Source organism: Physcomitrium patens, chromosome 2, assembly GCF_059467195.1.
Source record: "Physcomitrium patens ecotype Gransden chromosome 2, ASM5946719v1, whole genome shotgun sequence".
In the NCBI taxonomy this organism is placed as follows: Eukaryota; Viridiplantae; Streptophyta; class Bryopsida; order Funariales; family Funariaceae; genus Physcomitrium; species Physcomitrium patens.
The window spans coordinates 16435442-16454104 of NC_143411.1; positions in this window are offsets into that span (position 1 = coordinate 16435442).

Here is an 18663-nt window from a genome sequence, read left to right on the forward strand (position 1 = left end):
TACATACCTCACTATGTTGGCACTCACCACCGCATTCAAGTGCTCACTCAAAGCATTCTTCATGTCTTCAGTATTATCTAATCCATCAATTGCAATGGCTCTAATACATGCTCGTCTTTGAATAAGAATAATACTTTTTAAGTGCCTTCTTCTTAAAGACATTATATGATTAATATAATCTCTGTAAAATTTAGAATATGTAGATTTAGAGATATCCAACAATTTTAATACTTCATGTATCTTACTCTTGTGCTACAAAAGGGCTATAGCACTCAACCTCATATCCTTTGATAATGCTCTCATGGATAAAGAAAAATTTTAAAATTATAAAAAAAAAAAAAAAAAAATGACTTAAAAGACCACACTACTAAATAAAAGTGAAAAAAAAGAGCCTAAATGGTAGAGTGAACTTATTCATGATATTTAAGGTAATTGATGAAAATAGTTCAAAAATTAAATCAATAGACCTAAATTCATTCAAAATATAATTTTTTTCTTTTTTCTTTAGTTTTCAAACTAAAATTTAGAAATATTGTAGTTAGTTTAATTGTACATTATATCCAATTTGTGGTTTCGAAAAAATATCAATATTCTTTTAAATATGGCTTCTAATTTTTGTGTTATTGATTGAATCAATTTTGTAAGTCAGTGTACTTTCAATATATACTAATTCTTAAAATATAATGATAGAAGATTTTTAATATATTCTAATTATAAATCTTTTTATTGCAAATAATTCATTAAACATGTACTTATTAGATTCAATAGCCTCAATTTGTTTTACAGACAAAGACTTTGTTGAAAAAAATAAGAAATATCCATTTTTAAGAAAATTAGGTCCTTGTATCAAAAAATCATAGATAGTTGTTTGCTGTCTTTTGAAGATGAAATCCATGAAAAAATTCCTTTAATTCTAGAAAATAATAGTCATAATAGCTTAATAATATTTAATAATTTTTAGATCTTCTTTCAATTCAATTATTTTAGGTTTATTGTAGTTAGAGCAAAATAATCCTTAAATAATCTAAATTTTTTGTAATCCCAATTTTTTCCATAGCATAATCTATATTTGAATTATTCAATAAAAAATTCATAAATCTTTTGCATTGAAATCCTTTTCAATCAATTAAATCAAACAAGCATAAGAATAATGCTTTAGAAGATCTAAATCCTGATTAATATTTAAGAAGAAACTCAACCATAATTTAGACCAATCTATAACTTAACACAAAATAAATTGGATATATTCAATAAATATATAAATGAAAATCTTGTCAAAAACTTCATAAGCTATTTAAATTCTCTAATAGAAGCTCCTATCTTATTTGTGAAGAAAAAAGATAGATCATTATAGATGTATGTGGATTATTAAAAATTTAGTAAGATCACTATTAAAAATAGGTTTATTCTAAAATTAATGGTCTTATGATGGATCTTTAAAAAGTTTAAATTATCATAAATTAGAAGATTTTAAGGATAATAAGAGATATCTATTTTATTTATTTTTTATTTTTTCAATTATTATTGGATCGTTATGAGGATTTGTTTTCAAGTTGCAACTCTACTTACACATTTGACTTGTAAAGAAAAACCTAAGTAGAATAAAAAACCTAAAGTATCATCTTAAACTTTGAAGATAGCTTTTATAATAACTTCAATTTTATATTAAATTGATTATTTTAAGACATTGATTTGTAGTAATATATGTACATACTTTGCTTTAGATGCAATATTATCACAAATAAGGACAAATAACAAACTTTATCTAGTAGCTTTTCATTCAAAAAATATTTCAAAAATCAAGATTAATAATAATATCTACAACAACAAACTTCTTATAATTGTAGACTCCTTTCAAGAATGGTGCTATTATCTACAAGGCACTTTGAGTCCAATGATTCTTGTGTATATCACAAGAATCTTAAGAGTTTATATCAACATGTTTTTTGAATCATTTTCAAGCTTGTTGTTATATGGCATGATTTTTATTTAGGAATACATTGAGTACCTAACTATAGAGAGTTCAGCTTTAACTCATTGGATAAGTTCTAATAAGTAATGTATTATTATTATAAAGGCAAAATAAATATAATAATATCAAAAGATATTTTATTGATAAAATCTTTTTATATTTAAGAAGCTTTATACATAACGCTTTCTAAAATATCTAGAAATGCCTTAATATCCCTTTCTATATCAAGTCATAACTAAATCATTTGCTAGTAAGCTTGATTTCTAATAAGCTCAAAGAAAAATCATAATTTCTTTAAAAAAATATTTCTTTATATCATAATTTTTTCATAGCTCTACATCTCCATTTTTAACATGTATACAAAGTCTTGGCTTCCAAAAATTCCTTTGCTTTGTATAAAAAGTCTAAATTGTAGCAAAATCTTTTCAAAATATTTTTTTTCTTGTAAAGGATTTTTTTCTTCAAAATTTAGAAATTTATATCTATTAATTCAATCGTTTTTTTTTCTCACATTTCTAAATAATGTAGAATTTATCCTTAAGCTTTATAAAAAAAAAATTATAAATCTAATAAAAATCATTTGGTATTTTAGAAATCCTAGAAAATGCTCTAAATCTTAATTTATAAGGACCCAAATACTATTTTTTCCATATCTCAAAAATCCAAATTTTAAATACTATAAAATTTGTGTATAAAGTTTAATTATATGATAATATTTATTTTTGGAAATTTTTACACAAAATCTCATTAAATTTCTCAAGATATATTTTAAAACACAACCATTGGTAAATCAGATTACTTATTGTCCTTAAATTATAAGCATTGACTTCAATTTCATATATCTCCTTCATTCTAGCTTAGAATTCATTAAACTCTCATATAAAGTGTAGCCAAAAAAGTGCTCTCTACAATTTCAATTACTCATCCTTCATTGCTTTTTGTGTGTATTATATCCAAAAGAATGACAATAGATATAAAACCAACACCTTAACTTTGAAAGTCTATATCTCTTTTATAAAATCTCCAAATTACATAAAATTTGTACCAAAACCATAGCCAAAAACCTCAACTTTCTCACTTTAGCCTCCTAAGTTCTAATGGCCTTGAAAGAATAATCCTAATCTCTAATAAGGCCTTAGGCAGCCTCTTTGAAGTCCATTGGACATGCCTTTTGGCCAATAGCAATAGAGATTTTCATCATCCATCTCCATTCATCCATATGGATGCCCTAACTACGCTTTTTGCTATCAAAATTCTTCTTCAACCATTTTTCTTACAAGATTTTCATAATATATGTCTTAAATACCAAATAAAAAAAATAAAAAAAGATTTTAAGAGTCACCAATGTTTAATAAAGGTCACTCTATATATATATAAATTATTATCAATATAAAATCAACCTCAATAATAGCCCTTTCAAATTAATCACTTCAAAGTAGTAATCTAATCACATTTTTGTAACCAACTAAAATCTAATAACATGGCTTACATTACATTGTACAATAGATTGTATATCAAATATATATGTACATTATTTTCACATGCTAGCCAAACTACAACACAACACCATTGGAGCATATCTTTATCAAATATTAAATTTAAGATTATATATATATATATATATATATATATATACATATACATCACATCTTCTTTTTAAATATTTTTAACTTGTACTAAAAAAAGAAATATAACTTTTAATTTAAAAAAATTAAAAATTAAAAATTAAAAATATTAAAGCCAAAGAAATTTTATTTTTGAATAATAAAGTCAACATTGACTAAGAATTCAATATTTTTTAGTTAAGTTCAATCAAGTATATGCTTAGATCTTCTTATTTATAATATTAAAAATAATCCTTTTAAATCTCATGATACTTTTAAATTTGAATTTTAAAATAATATATTTTATTTTTAGGAATACTCATATATTCCAATAGATGAAACACAATTACAAGTTCTTCAAGTTTATCATGAGTTTCCAACTACCTGATATTTTGGATACAATAAGATCTTAAAGCTAATATTAAGAGATTTTTGGTGGCTTTAAATGTAGAAGACAATGAAAGACTTTGTAATATCATGTGATATTTTTTCGAGATCAAAAATTCCTTATTATTAACTTTATAGACTTTTTCAACTGCTACTTATACCAAAATAATTATGTTTTTTTTTTTTTTTTTTTTTTTTTTTTTCTATGGATTTTATCAAAGATCTTTTAATTTCAAGCTTTTTTGACTCTATATTTGTACTAGTAGATTGGTTCACCAAGATCATATATTTTTTAATATGTAAAAAAATTTCACAAGTGAAGAATTTGCTAAATATTTTTTTTACAATATTTATTGCTATTATGGATTGTCTAGAAATATCATATTTAATAAAAATATCTAATTCATATTAACATTTTAAAGAATTATTTTTAAAATATTAAGGATAGAAAAATAATTATTTTTGGCTTTTCTTCTAAAAATTGATAGATATTTTGAAGTAGTATCTGAAATATATTATCAACTACCATCAAAATAATCAATCAACTCTTTAGTTATTGGTAGAATTTTTTTATAATGATATAGAACATTCTTCTTTTCAGCAAACATCTTTTTATGCTAATTATTGAAATCATCTAAAATTTGAAATTTTTTACTTTTTAAAAGTTAATAATCATGTGGCATTATATTTAGATTTTTTTTTATTAGAGCTACATGTAATAAAAAAGATACAATTAAAAAAAGCTCCACAACAACAAAAGATCAACGTAAAATGCCTATTGCAACTTAATTCTAAGTTGGCAAAGAGTATAATTATATTCTTGTAATATCAAGACTATTTGCACTTATAACAAGTTGAATTATTACAGATTAAAATCATTTTATATTTATAAATAGATCAATCTAATTTATTATTGATTATACTTATAGGAGTCTATAAAAATCCATTCTATATTATATATATATATATATATATATATATATGTGTGTGTGTGTGTATGTATTAAGCCATAGAAAATTACAAATATATTAAGAAAAAGATATATACTATATCTTTCTGTATAAATAGATAATAAACAAGAATTTAAGGTCAAAGAAGTCTTAGAATAAAGACGGCATCAAAAAAATATTAGAATAGCTTGTACATTGATACAAATATGATACTAGTAAATGCTCATTAAAGATAGTTAAAGAATCTTGTAAATACAACAAAGAAGATTGATGCTTGTTATTAACAATATCTACCAAAATTAAGATAAAGAATTATATAGGTTTTTTCATAAAAAAAAAAAGGAATCTATAAAAATTACATTTTATAATACATCTTTGTTTATAGTTTTAGTATACTTATGGCATTAAAGAGATAGAAAATCATTAATTAGCACATTTAATTCAGAAACTATTATTTATTGAGTAATTGGATGAAGCATTAAAATTGTCAAAACCTTCAAGACAATGTATTAAAGATAAAGACCTTCAAAAATAACATGTTCTTCTTTAAACAAATGGTAAGATGCAATATGTTTGGTATCACAATCTTAGAAGAGACTCTTGATGTTTGGTGATGATATCGAAAGTAGAAAATATACTTAATAGTATTTTAATTATTTTATTTGAAAGAACTTATAATGGCCTCATCAGTAATCAAATAATATGGTGGTCTTTTACCTTAGTATGAGATAGTATTGATGGTTGAGAGAACATATTAACTACCTTCAAAGAGAATATAAATTAGAATATGTCACAAATATAATTTATTGAATCTTAGACTTTCTCAATATTTGATCATCACTCCTTTTAGAACTTGTTTTTAGAAAGGAAAGTAATATCATGCATACATATTTATTAGATTCTGTTAGGGACATAGTCCTTAGACCTTTCTAGAGACAAGTTTCTAGAACCTTCTAGAAAGAAGTCTCTAGAAACTTCCAGAAGATTCCTTGAATATTCTCTTAGAATATTCTTTAAAGATTTCCTAAAGATTCTTTAAAGATTCCCTAAAGATTCTCTTAGAAGGCTCTAAAAGATTCTTAGAATATTCTAGTAGATTCTAAGAAGTTACTTGAGAAGCTTCCTAGCTCTTAGGTAGTTGCTCGAGAAGCTTCATAGTTCTTGGGAAGCTTCTTGATGCGCTTCCTTAGAACCATAGGCCAGTAGTATATATAGGAGTCGAGGCTGAAGAGTTCTTCAGTCTCGACAACACATCTCTTGGAGTTCTAGCTCACCTTTCTGATGTTCTTCTTGTACTCATCTGTTTAATCTAGTTCTTCCACTTCTTCTTGAACTTTTTATTAGATTTCAAGTCTGTATTTTGTGTCCGTGACAATTTGTTGAGACTACACTAACTTGAGATATCAGAGCTAGTTCTTTCTTAGTAGAGTGTGGATTACCCCTCTACTTGAAGGTATACTAGCATTTTTTAGAGGTTGCGGATTACCCTCCTCTAAACTGATATTTTCTCAATCACAATATCAGAGCTTAGTTCTTTGAGGCAGAGAGTGGACTACCCCTTTTCTTGGAGATACTTGAGCGTTGTAAGGGTTGCGGATTACCCTCTCTTGGACTGATATTAATTCCTTCTTTTTGTTTAGCATAGCTAGTAGAAAAGACTGTTAACATCGATTTCAGAGCTTTGCCTTCTTGATAGAGTGCGGATTACCACTCTTCTCGAAAGCATTGAGGCATTTTTAGAGGTTGCGGATTACCCTCCTCTAAAACTAAAATCGTTTAGTGTTTTTTTTTCTTTTCTCTTCTCCGAGTAGGTTTTAGTGACAGGTAGTGCTACAATTTTTTCCAAGAGACTTAGCAATTTCTTCTTCTCTCAAAATTTTAATCCATCTATTCTCTAAATATGAAAGTAGACCAGGTCATAGACAGTGCATCTCCACAAGTAGACAATAGAGTGGCAATTCTTGCAGATCTTCAAGCTCTTATGAATAGTGTACGAAAGGAGATTGCATTTCTTCGCAATCCAAGTAAAGAACCTCAAATTGATCTAGTGTCCGAAGAAGCTAGACGCAAAATTCATAGCCTACAACAAGAGATTATTCGACTGAGAGAAGCAAGACATGTGTCACATACGATCCCTATAGGTACTTCAAGGATTAGTACGAAAGAACCAAAAGCGAGTATGCCAGACAAGTTTGACGGAACAAGAGCCAACTTCCGAGGTTTTGTGCAACAAGTATGGCTTTACCTACGCCTATACCCTTCTCGTTATCCGAATGGATTTACCCAGGTTGCTTTCATAAGTACTTTTCTATCAGAAAATGCTCGCTCTTGGCTTGCTCCACTATTGGAGAAGGATTCTCCAATATTGTACGACCTAGAGGCTTTCATAGAGAGACTTACTTCTGCGTTTGGAGATAGCGATCGAGAAAGAGTGGCTGAAAGAAAGATACAAAATCTGCGACAAGGATCACGTTCTGCTGCAATCTATGCTGCAGAATTTCAACAGCTTACATGTGATCTTGATTGGAATGATAAGGCGTTCATGACACGATTTCGATATGGACTGAGAGATGATGTCAAGAACTTATTGATCACCATGCCTAAGGCGGATACTTTAGAAGAACTTATATCTCAGGCAATTATTTGTGACAACCACCTCTTTGAATTACGACAAAGAAAGACGATCAAGCTGGAGAAATGATGGAGCATTTGCTACATTTTCAAAAGGTCCAGAGAATCACTCCACAGATCCTGAATCCATGCAAATTGATGCGGTACGTTTCAAACCCCTCACAGCTGAGGAAAGGAAGCGACGGTTTGAACAAAACTTGTGTTTATATTGCGGAGAAGCGGGCCATAAAGCTGTAGATTGTCGGAAGAAACAGAAGCCTCAAACAACAAGACTCAGGAGTACAAGCATGCAGGAAAACAAGGACGCCCAGCCACAATAGGGACCGTGCGGCTGGACATCTCAACATCCAAAATTAATCAAGGTCCCTTTCTCTCAACTCAACCTTCAGATTGTTTTATGGTACCTTTACATCTGGGTATTCAAGAACTACAAGTCGATGCTTTATTAGACTCGGGTGCACCCGCTTGCTTTATAGATGAAGAGTTTGCCAAGCTTCACAATATTTCTCTTGTAAAGAAACTTAAGCCTGTCCATGTAGAAGTCATAGATGGACGACCATTGTCTTCGGGCAATGTTATCCATGAAACTAAACCATTGAAGATACGTCTTAAAAACCATGAGAGTAATATTGTGTTTAATGTTATCAAGACCCCTTCATGTCCTATCATTTTGGGACTATCTTGGCTTGATAGATATAATCCATTGATAGATTGGAAGTTGCGGAAAGTGACATTTCCAACAAACTCCTTGAAGGTGGAATCTGCCAAGACAATGTCTAGAAACAAATCCTTGTTTATAGGTGCAAGGGCTTTCATGAAGGAAGCCAAGCAAAATACACCTCTTGTCATCTTCGCAACTCCGACTCGAGAAGATGCAACTTCGACTTTGGTTATTCCAAAGTAGTATGAAGAATTCAAAGATGTCTTTGAAAAGAAGAATGCTGATATGCTGCCAAAGCATCGACCCTATGACTGTGCCATTGAATTGCAAGAAGGAGCACAACCACCTTTTGGACCAATCTACAATTTGTCGCAGACGGAGTTGACTGAGTTGCAGAAGTACATTGACGAGAATCTAGCCAAGAACTTCATCCGTCATTCGAAGTTGCCAGCTGGGGCACCAATCTTATTTGTGAAGAAGAAGGATGGCTCACTATGGATGTGCGTGGACTATCGAGGTCTCAACAAGGTGACAAAAAAGAATCGCTACCCACTGCCTTTGATCTCTGGTCTTCTAGAATAACTTGGGCGTGCAAGGATCTTTACAAAGATTGACCTAAGGGGAGCTTACAACCTTGTGCGAATTAAGGAAGGAGATGAATGGAAGACAGCGTTCCGAACAAGGTATGGCCACTTTGAATACAATGTCATGCCATTTGGTCTTACTAATGCTCCAGCGGTCTTTCAACACATGATGAATGACATCTTTCGAGAGCATTTAGACGATTTTGTTGTCATCTATCTAGATGATATTTTGATATTTTCTAAGAACGAGGAAGAACATGAGAAGCACATTCGTCTGGTTCTCAAAAAACTACGGGAGCGAGGACTCTATGCCAAATTGGAGAAGTGCTTATTTCACCAAACTGAGATGGAGTTTTTGGGATTCATCGCGACTACGGAAGAATTGAAGATGGATCCAAAGAAGGTGGAAGCAATCATGTCTTGGGAAGTTTCGAAGACGGTTAGGGACGTACAATGTTTTCTTGGATTTGCTAACTACTATCGAATCTTCATCAAGAATTATTCTCAAGTTGCTGCCCCCCTCACTCGGTTAACGTGCAAGGACAAGCTCGAATGGGGACCTATCGCAGAAAAAGCATTTCAAGATTTGAAGATGGTATTTATTACATCTCCAATCTTGATACATCCAGACTTTACAAAGGCCTTTTATTTGGAGACAGATGCTTCGGATTTTGCTTTGGGAGCTGTACTTTCACAGATGGGCGTAGATGAGAAGCTCCATCCAGTTGCGTTCTATTCTCAAAAATTCTCTACTGCTGAGATCAACTATAAGATCCACGATAAGGAACTCTTTGCTATAGTAGATTCTTTCCAAGAGTGGCGCCACTTTCTCGAAGGAACTGCACATCCAGTGACCGTATATACAGATCACAAGAATTTGGAGTATTTTATGTCGGCTCGGGTTTTGAATCGGCGTCAAGCTCGGTGGAGTATGTCGCTATCCAGGTTCGACTTTGTTATTACTTATCGGCCTGGGAAGCAACAAGGATTGTCCGATGCATTATCAAGGAGATCATATCTCGCGCCAAAGGCTGGAGATGCAACATTTGATCAACAGTGCACGACATTGTTGAAGCGAGAGAAATTTCGGCTCAACGCAGCTATTGTACCAATTGATGCTGACTTCCTCGACCAGATACGGGCCGCAACCATTGAAGATTCTCTAGCCCTTGATATCAAGTAACATGCTAGTGATGATAAATTCAAGATGGAAGGAGATCTAGTATATTTCGAAGAGCGGTTGTATATCCCAAAAGGACCAACACGACTCCGAGTTCTTCAATCTCGTCATGACTTTCCAGCTGCAGGACATTTTGGATTCAATAAGACCTTGGAACTTATTTCCAGCGATTTCTGGTGGCCTCAAATGTGGAGGGATGTGAAAGATTTTGTTGTATCTTGTGACATTTGTTTAAGATCCAAAAACCCTCGACATCGGCCTTATGGACTTCTACAGCCATTGCCTATTCCGCGCCGACCATGGTCTTTGGTTTCCATGGACTTTATTACGGATCTACTACCATCGAATTCATTTGACAACATTTTTGTTGTCGTAGACCGGCTTACAAAGATGGCGCATTTTGTCCCTTGCAAGAAGACATCGTCATGCGAAGACACAGCAAGACTCTTTCTTGATAATGTGTATCGATATCATGGTCTACCAAATGATATCGTATCGGATCGAGGAACCCAGTTTGTGTCAAAGTTTTGGAAATCTCTTTTTGAAATATTGAAGGTGGATATCAAGCTTTCTTCAGCATTTCATCCTCAAACGGACGGCCAAACAGAACGAGTGAATCAAGTTTTAGAGCAATATTTACGTTGCACCATCAACTATCAACAAGATGATTGGGTCGCATATCTACCGCTAGCCGAGTTCGCATATAACAACACCCTTCATGCGTCAACTCAACAAACGCCATTCTTTTCCAATTATGGATACCATCCGAAGCTTGACTTATGGAGTTTGTCAACGATTAACAATCCGGCAGCTGAAGGATTGGTGAAGGAGCTTTCGCAGCTTCAAACTACATTGAAGCTTCAATTGCAAACTGCCCAAGAATCTTACAAGGCGTCCGCGGACAAATTTTAGAATCAGGCACCTAAATTCACGATTGAAGACAAAGTTTGGCTGCTTCGACGAAATATTAAGACCAAGCGGCCATGTGACAAATTGGACTATCGAAGATTGGGACCATTTGTTATCCAGAAGCAGATCAATCTTGTAGCGTATCGTCTGGAGTTACCAACTACTATGAAGGTACATCCTGTCTTTCATGTTTCTTTGTTGGAGCCTTATCGAGAATCGTCTTTTCCTGGAAGAGTACAATGTCCACCACCTAGCATAGAAATAGAGAACCACGAAGAATACGAGGTAGAAAAGGTCCTGGTTTCACGACAAAGACGGGATAAATTAGAATACTTTGTGCATTGGAGCGGTTACGATATTAATGAACGAACATGAGAGCCGGCCAAAAATCTCGCGAATGCGCCACAAAAGGTACAGGAGTTTCATAGACGATATCCTGAGAAATCCAAGCCGGTTCGACGATAGCTTCTTACTGAAGCTTGCTCATCCAGAAAACAGAAAAGAGGAGAGAGCACCACCAAAATCCATAGTTGATGTAGTCATTCTCTCCAAGATAGCGTAGAGCTTTGTTAGTAGCCCAAGTTTGTTCTTATTGTTTTAGCCTTTGAATATGGATAGCCAAGATACTACACTTGTCATGTCATCTCAAGCAACTAGCTCACGAAGATGACCGCGAGATGAAAAACCGCGTGCACCATGACGACGTCGAAGGATTCCGAGCAACAGATCGCTGGTGATTGTATTTGAGGTCGAGCCTGCCTACAATGGTCAGCCAGAAGGAGTGTTTGTAGGACAATTTCACAATGAAGACACGGAGGTTCATGCTTGGTCAGAAGTTGAAGGCGTGGGCCACTATCGTTGGCTTCAAGGACCATTGAATCACTTGCCTCGTGAACAACAATTGGAGTTCATAGCAGAGGTTATGCGACAGATCTTCATTTTCTTGCATTGGTATTGACTGATGATAACATTGCTTCTCGGAGACCTCGAAGCTAAAGGAGGAGGTGATGTTAGAGACATAGTCCTTAGACCTTTCTAGAGACAAGTTTTTGTTGAGAAAAGAACTCTTTAAGTAGTTGCTAATGGTCAATAGAGTACAAGTGTTGTTAAGGATATCCCATAAGGTAGGGTGTTGGTCTATAGTACATTAGAGTACAAGGGGAGGGCTGGTCCTAGGAGATATCCCATATGGATTGTAGCACTTGGTACCTTGGTACTAGTATATAAGGAAAGGGTTGGCATGGGAAGAATTATCTCATACCACACTCTATTTGTTATAGTGCAACCTTGCTGGTCCTAACTTACTTGAGTGGAGTATGCTTTCTATGTTTCAATAGGTTATGGGCCCACATTCTCTTACCAAGTAAGTTGTTCTTGCATTTTATTTTCTTTGTTGCTTGTTTGGTGGTTGAGATCTTATGGTATAGTATTACTAGTGTTTTGTTGAAGTCATTACTCCTGGATTTGTGAGTGTATGAGGTTAGTGCAAGACCTTGATAGTGTCTTTGCTGAAGTAACACTAGTATTTGAGAGTTTTATGAGAAATTGAGTCATTTTGAGTGAGGTGATGTGAGGGAGATGTTTGAAAGCCATTGAATTACATGACATAGCATTTCCCACCATTTAGACGTGATTTGGACTCAAAGTATGCAAAAAGTTGCAAAACAGCGAATTCTGAGTTTGTAGTTCAGCAATCTTTGAGTAGTCATATCTTTTGCATTACAACTCCAAATCAAGAGATTTTTGGACCTACTTGTAGCTTGAGATGGCATCTTTTGAGAGTGATAGCTTAAGAATGGTAGAAAAGTTTAGAGGTGACAACTTTCACCACTGGAAGGCCAAAATGGAGCTACTTTTGGCGTCATTGGATCTTTGGGAGATAGTATGTGAGGAGGAAGAGGCACCTGGATTAGAGGCAAGCATCAAGGAGCAAAAGGACTTCAAAAGACGAGAGAAGAAGGCTTTTGGCATAATTGCCACCAACTTAGATGAAACCAACTTTGCTCATGTCATTTCTTGCAAAGGAGCAGCAGATGCATGGAAGACTCTTTGCAATGTCTATGAGAGTAGGAATCTTTCCAATGTGCTATGGTCAAGGCAAAAGTTCTTCACCGTGAAGATGGAAGAAGGTGAAGATCTCATCGCTCATGTAAATAAGGTAAAAGCACTTGCAAACCAACTTGCTGTTGTTGACAAGCCTTTACTTGAAGAAGATGTTGTGATGACATTGCTCTCAAGCCTTCCGGACTCCTATTCCTCCCTCATTGTGGCATTGGAGTCCATTTCAAGGAAAGACCTCACTTTGGACTATGTCACGACTAGACTAGCCCATGAAGTGACCAAAAGAAAGCAAAAAGAGTCTATTGGGGAGCAATCAGCACTATTTACAAGACCAAGTAAGGCAAGTGTCCCTTCTCAACGTAATCCATCTAAAACTTGTTACGTTTGTGGAATATCAGGCCACTTTGCTAGAAATTGTTTCAAGGCTAAGAGAGGAGAAAGAGAGAATGCCAACAATGCTTTTCATGACCATGGAGGTGAAGACTTTGCATTTATGGCAAAAGAAACTCCCTCCATGCTTGATATGAGCAAATGGATTGTGGATTCAGGATGTACCAAACACATGACTCCATACAAGTGTTCATTTAACACTTATCAACCAATTTCAGCCACCAAGGTTTGGTTAGGTGATAATGGTATGGTACAAGCCATTGGAATGGGTACTATTATAGTAGAGGTGGTAGTGAAGGGCACAAGCCAGAGGATCACACTCATGGAAGTGTTGCATGTGCCAAAGATGAAGAAGAACCTCCTTTTGGTGAGTAAACTTGTAACTCATGGATACAAAGTGCAATTTAACATGAATGGATGTTTTGTGAGAACCATGGAAGGCAAAGAAGTAGCAAAAGGGACTAGGAATGGCAATCTCTATATTATCAATTGCAAGAGGATCAATGGAGTGGAGGTTGCTGCCTTTGCTGAATTTCCATCAAATGAAGAGAAGATGGGCATTTGGCATCAAAGACTTGGGCATTTGAATGCCAAAAGCATGAAGGGGCTTCAATCCAAGGTAAATGGCATAGACCTTGGCCATTCTACCATGAATCTTGCTTGTGAGGGATGCATTCAAGGCAAACAACATAGGACACCATTTCCTAGAGGAGTTGCAACAAGAGCAAACCAATTGCTGGAACTTGTACATTCGGATGTTTGTGGATCCATGAGGACACCATCTATGAGTGGTAGTGAAAAGTGGGAGATGTGTCCAAGTGGGGATAGTGGTGTGTTTGTGGACACATCTTCAATTCTAGCAAACAAACAAGAAGATGAAGAAGAGCATTCTCAAAGTGAAGAAGAAGAGGAAGATGCCATGAAAGAAGAGCCCAATACTATGAAGACTTCAATTCTTGCAAGATACAACAAGGACAATGAAGAGAATGAAGATGAAGAATACCAACAAATGAGTAAGAGAAAGCACTCCATGAGTCATACAAGGCAGCAAGAGGTGCAAGAAGGCTCATCTTCTTTGCATGAAAGAAGATATCCAACACGTGAGAGAAGACCACAAGCTGAATGGTGAAAGAACCAAATCTTTCCACAACAATTAGATGTAAGTGGGTGCTTAGAACTAAGAGAGATGCAAACGATTGAAGGTCAACAATGGGCTATGTATTCTTTGTTTGAGTGGGAGCCAATTCTTTGAATAGCAATAGACAACCAAACATTGCAAGGTCCACAATAGGGGCGGAGTATTTGGCAGCAAGTCATGAAGCAATGGAGGCATTTTGGTTGAGGTTGTTATTGGAAGTTATTGGACTTGTGCAATTGGAGGCTACTCCATTGAGGTGTGACAATCAAGGATGTCTTGCTTTTGCAAAGAATCAAAAGCATCATGCAAGAACTAAGTACATTGATATTCAGCATCATTTCATAAGAGAGAAGATAGAGATGGAGGTTATTGATATGATGTATTGTGAAACCAAAGACATGTTGGCTGATTTGTTGACAAAAGCCTTAGTTAGAGAAGGACACAACAAGTTGAGTAAGGCATTAGGATTGATAGCTAATTGACCAATAGCAAAGTGGGAGTGTTGAGAAAAGAACTCTTTAAGTAGTTGCTAATGGTCAATAGAGTACAAGTGTTGTTAAGGATATCCCATAAGGTAGGGTGTTGGTCTATAGTACATTAGAGTACAAGGGGAGGGCTGGTCCTAGGAGATATCCCATATGGATTGTAGCACTTGGTACCTTGGTACTAGTATATAAGGAAAGGGTTGGCATGGGAAGAATTATCTCATACCACACTCTATTTGTTATAGTGCAACCTTGCTGGTCCTAACTTACTTGAATGGAGTATGCTTTCTATGTTTCAATAGTTTCTAGAACCTTCTAGAAAGAAGTCTCTAGAAACTTCCAGAAGATTCCTTGAATATTTTCTTAGAATATTCTTCAAAGATTCCCTAAAGATTCTTTGAAGATTCTCTAAAGATTCCCTTAGAAGGCTCTAGAAGATTCTTAGAATATTCTAGTAGATTCTAGGAAGTTACTTGAGAAGCTTCCTAGCTCTTAGGTAGTTGCTCGAGAAGCTTCATAGTTCTTGGGAAGTTTCTTGATGCGCTTCCTTAGAACCATAGGCCAGTAGTATATATAGGAGTCGAGGCTGAAGAATTCTTCAGTTTCGACAACACATCTCTTGGAGTTCTAGCTCACCTTTCTGGTGTTGTTCTTGTACTCATCTGTTTAATCTAGTTCTGTCACTTCTTCTTGAACTTCTTATTAGATTTCAAGTCTGTATTTTGTGTCGGTGACAGATTCAAAGAATTACATAGAAGTAAATAGAAATAAATGAATTTCATAATATCTTGTGGATTTGACTTTATATATGTTTGTAGTTGGTTGTTAGGTTTGAAAATTTGGCTAATAAGTTTGGCATATATTGCACATATTGGTAACTTATGGTACAAATTAGCCATATAGAGTATACATTAAAAATAAAAATAAAAAATAAAAAATAAAAAATCTTATAAATTAGATAATTATTTTATAAGTTAGACACATATTAGACGTCCTATAAAATGTTGTCATGTGGCTCCTACTTAAATAGTGTATATGGACACAAGAATTAGGCTTTCTTCACTCTTATCGATATCTATTTTATTCTTAATCTTGTTTCAAGCATCTTTAATCTTTGGCAATAATTATTTTAGTCTTAATATTATATCATCTTATAGTACTTATTCATTCTTTTTTTATGACAAAAAAATATACTGATTCTTTGATTCTTTGTGATTCATATCCTTGATGTTTCAAAGTTCAAGACTCTTAATATTGGTTGATAGCTTCAAATCATTTAATTAATTAATTTATTTATTTATTTTAATGAAATACAAGTCTTTTAACTTTTCTTATAGATGATTTGATAATCTATAATTTTTAAATTTTTCTTTGTATGCCAAAATCTACATCTTATAAAAATATTTTTCATCACCCTCCTCTTCATGATAGGTTTCTATTTAAAAGATAGTTGCCTTGTTTTTATATATTTTAGAATAGTGCTTTACAAAAACATCACTTGTTGCAACACTCATTGCATCATAACAACACTTTTAGTCCAAATTTTTTTAAGAATTATTTATTTTTAATTAATATATATTTATCTTATACTATTTATTTTGTACAATATTTTACAAATAATAAAATTTTGACCAATGTAAGAAATATCTCACTTATAAAAGGACAATATTTCAATCCATCAATGTTGCAAGTCATCAAGTAGCCATCTATTTGGATTACAAGTTCTATATCTTTGCATAGATTTACACATTCGTTTTATTTAATGTCTTTTTTTTTCAATAGAGACTTTAATGTTATTACATAGGCTTGATACTTTCTTCAAATATCTCTACTAATACTTTTTATTCTAGAAATTTTGCCAATAGAGTTGATGAAAGAATTGAATGAATAATTCTTTATCAACTTTAAAATATTTTTCACATTGACTTGGTTACAAGTATTACAATTTCACCATATCACTACACTTTGATAATTACACATTAGATTTATATTAAAATATGAATAATTAAATAAACAAACAAACAAAATTTACTACTATCTATGAGCTATATCATCTTACCTATATACACACACAAAATTAAAAATCATTTTTTGTTCTTTTCATTTCTTAGCTTCAACCAATAGCCCAAATACTCTAAATACTTAGTACCCTACTTTGTTAAAGTAGGCACAAGAGCCTTGCTTGCTTGAGGTCCTCTCTTCACTCCAATAGCTATTCCAACCTATTTCAATATTTTGAACTCAATAACCTTTAACTTGTCGAAACCATTGTTTGAGTAACACAAAACATTCAATAATTGAGCTTTGAGAATTGCTTAGAGTAATCCTCCAAAGTTATGTGATCCAAAGTGCCCAAGCATTAGACTAGTTGCCACTTGATTCATTTCCAAAAATTTGTCTTTAACTCCTATTTCAATGATCCTTAGATTGTTGATAAGCTAACATTAAGTAGCTCCTACCTCAACAAATTCACTAATGTAAAATAATGATTAAAAAAAATCCAAGGTACTCCAATAATGAATTAATTATTAATTGATGGTAAATACTATTTCTATTGGGAACTCATATACTATCTTAGCTAGACTTAGGAGAACAATTAGTGGCATTCATTTATAAAAATTAATAATATATTCTTTACCTACCTTTCTTTTCATATTTATTATTACTTATTCATCATATACCTCTCTATTTATATATAGGTTTGATGTAGAATTTTATAGTAAATATGATATCCTTGTGCTTGTAAATATTATAATATGCCATTTTTTTTTCGAATAGCTATTAGTATCATATAATCTCTAATGTATAGTAAGAAAGTAGACAGTGTAAATTTTTAGTAGAAAATTTGTCATATTCAATATAAAAAATAATTAGTTTTTAGTAATTGAATAAATATAATAATAATAATTATTCTTTATTTTTTTAAAAAAAATAGTATTATATAGAAGCAATGGTCTTCTTACCATTTTTCTTCAAACTTATTCATAAAATTTCTTTCAAGCAAGCTACCACTTGTAAGATTATCTTCTAGGATTTGTCCAAAAATTCTTTTTTTGTGATTCAAGTTGACATTTTATTGTCTCCATACCACCTAATGGTTCTAAATTTTACAATGCTTTGGAGTAAATATTACAGTTCAGATATTAAAAAGTATAGATGCCAAATAAGAATCTATATAGAAATTACACCAATATATTTTGTATTTCCTTACTGTTCTAGCTTCAAATAACACAATTCTAGATTTGGCATTCCATGTTATTATTATCAGCCATGAAACTATTATATGTGCTAAAGTAGGCACATGCATTGATTTTTTTTAAAATTGAATGTTATGTGTAAAGGTGAATGAATTTAATGATGATTCAAATTTTAAAGTTATTTATTTAATCCGATTTTATAGTTGAGACTATTTTCTGAAAAAAAAAAAAAAAAAAAAAAAAAAAAAACTCATTTAAAATATGTTGCAAAAGCTTTAAATTCATAACATATAAAATTAAAGATCTTTCACAAGTTGCATTTTCATGGTTAAGAATAAAATTATTTAACAAATATGAAAACGTTGATAATACAGAAAAAAAAAAAAAAAAATCATGCTTTAAATACATAAAAAAATATAATCTTAAAAATTAACAGAATTTTATAAGGGGTTTTTGATATGAAATTTAATTTATTAGAGATAATGAATGATTTTTATACAACATGGTATTATGA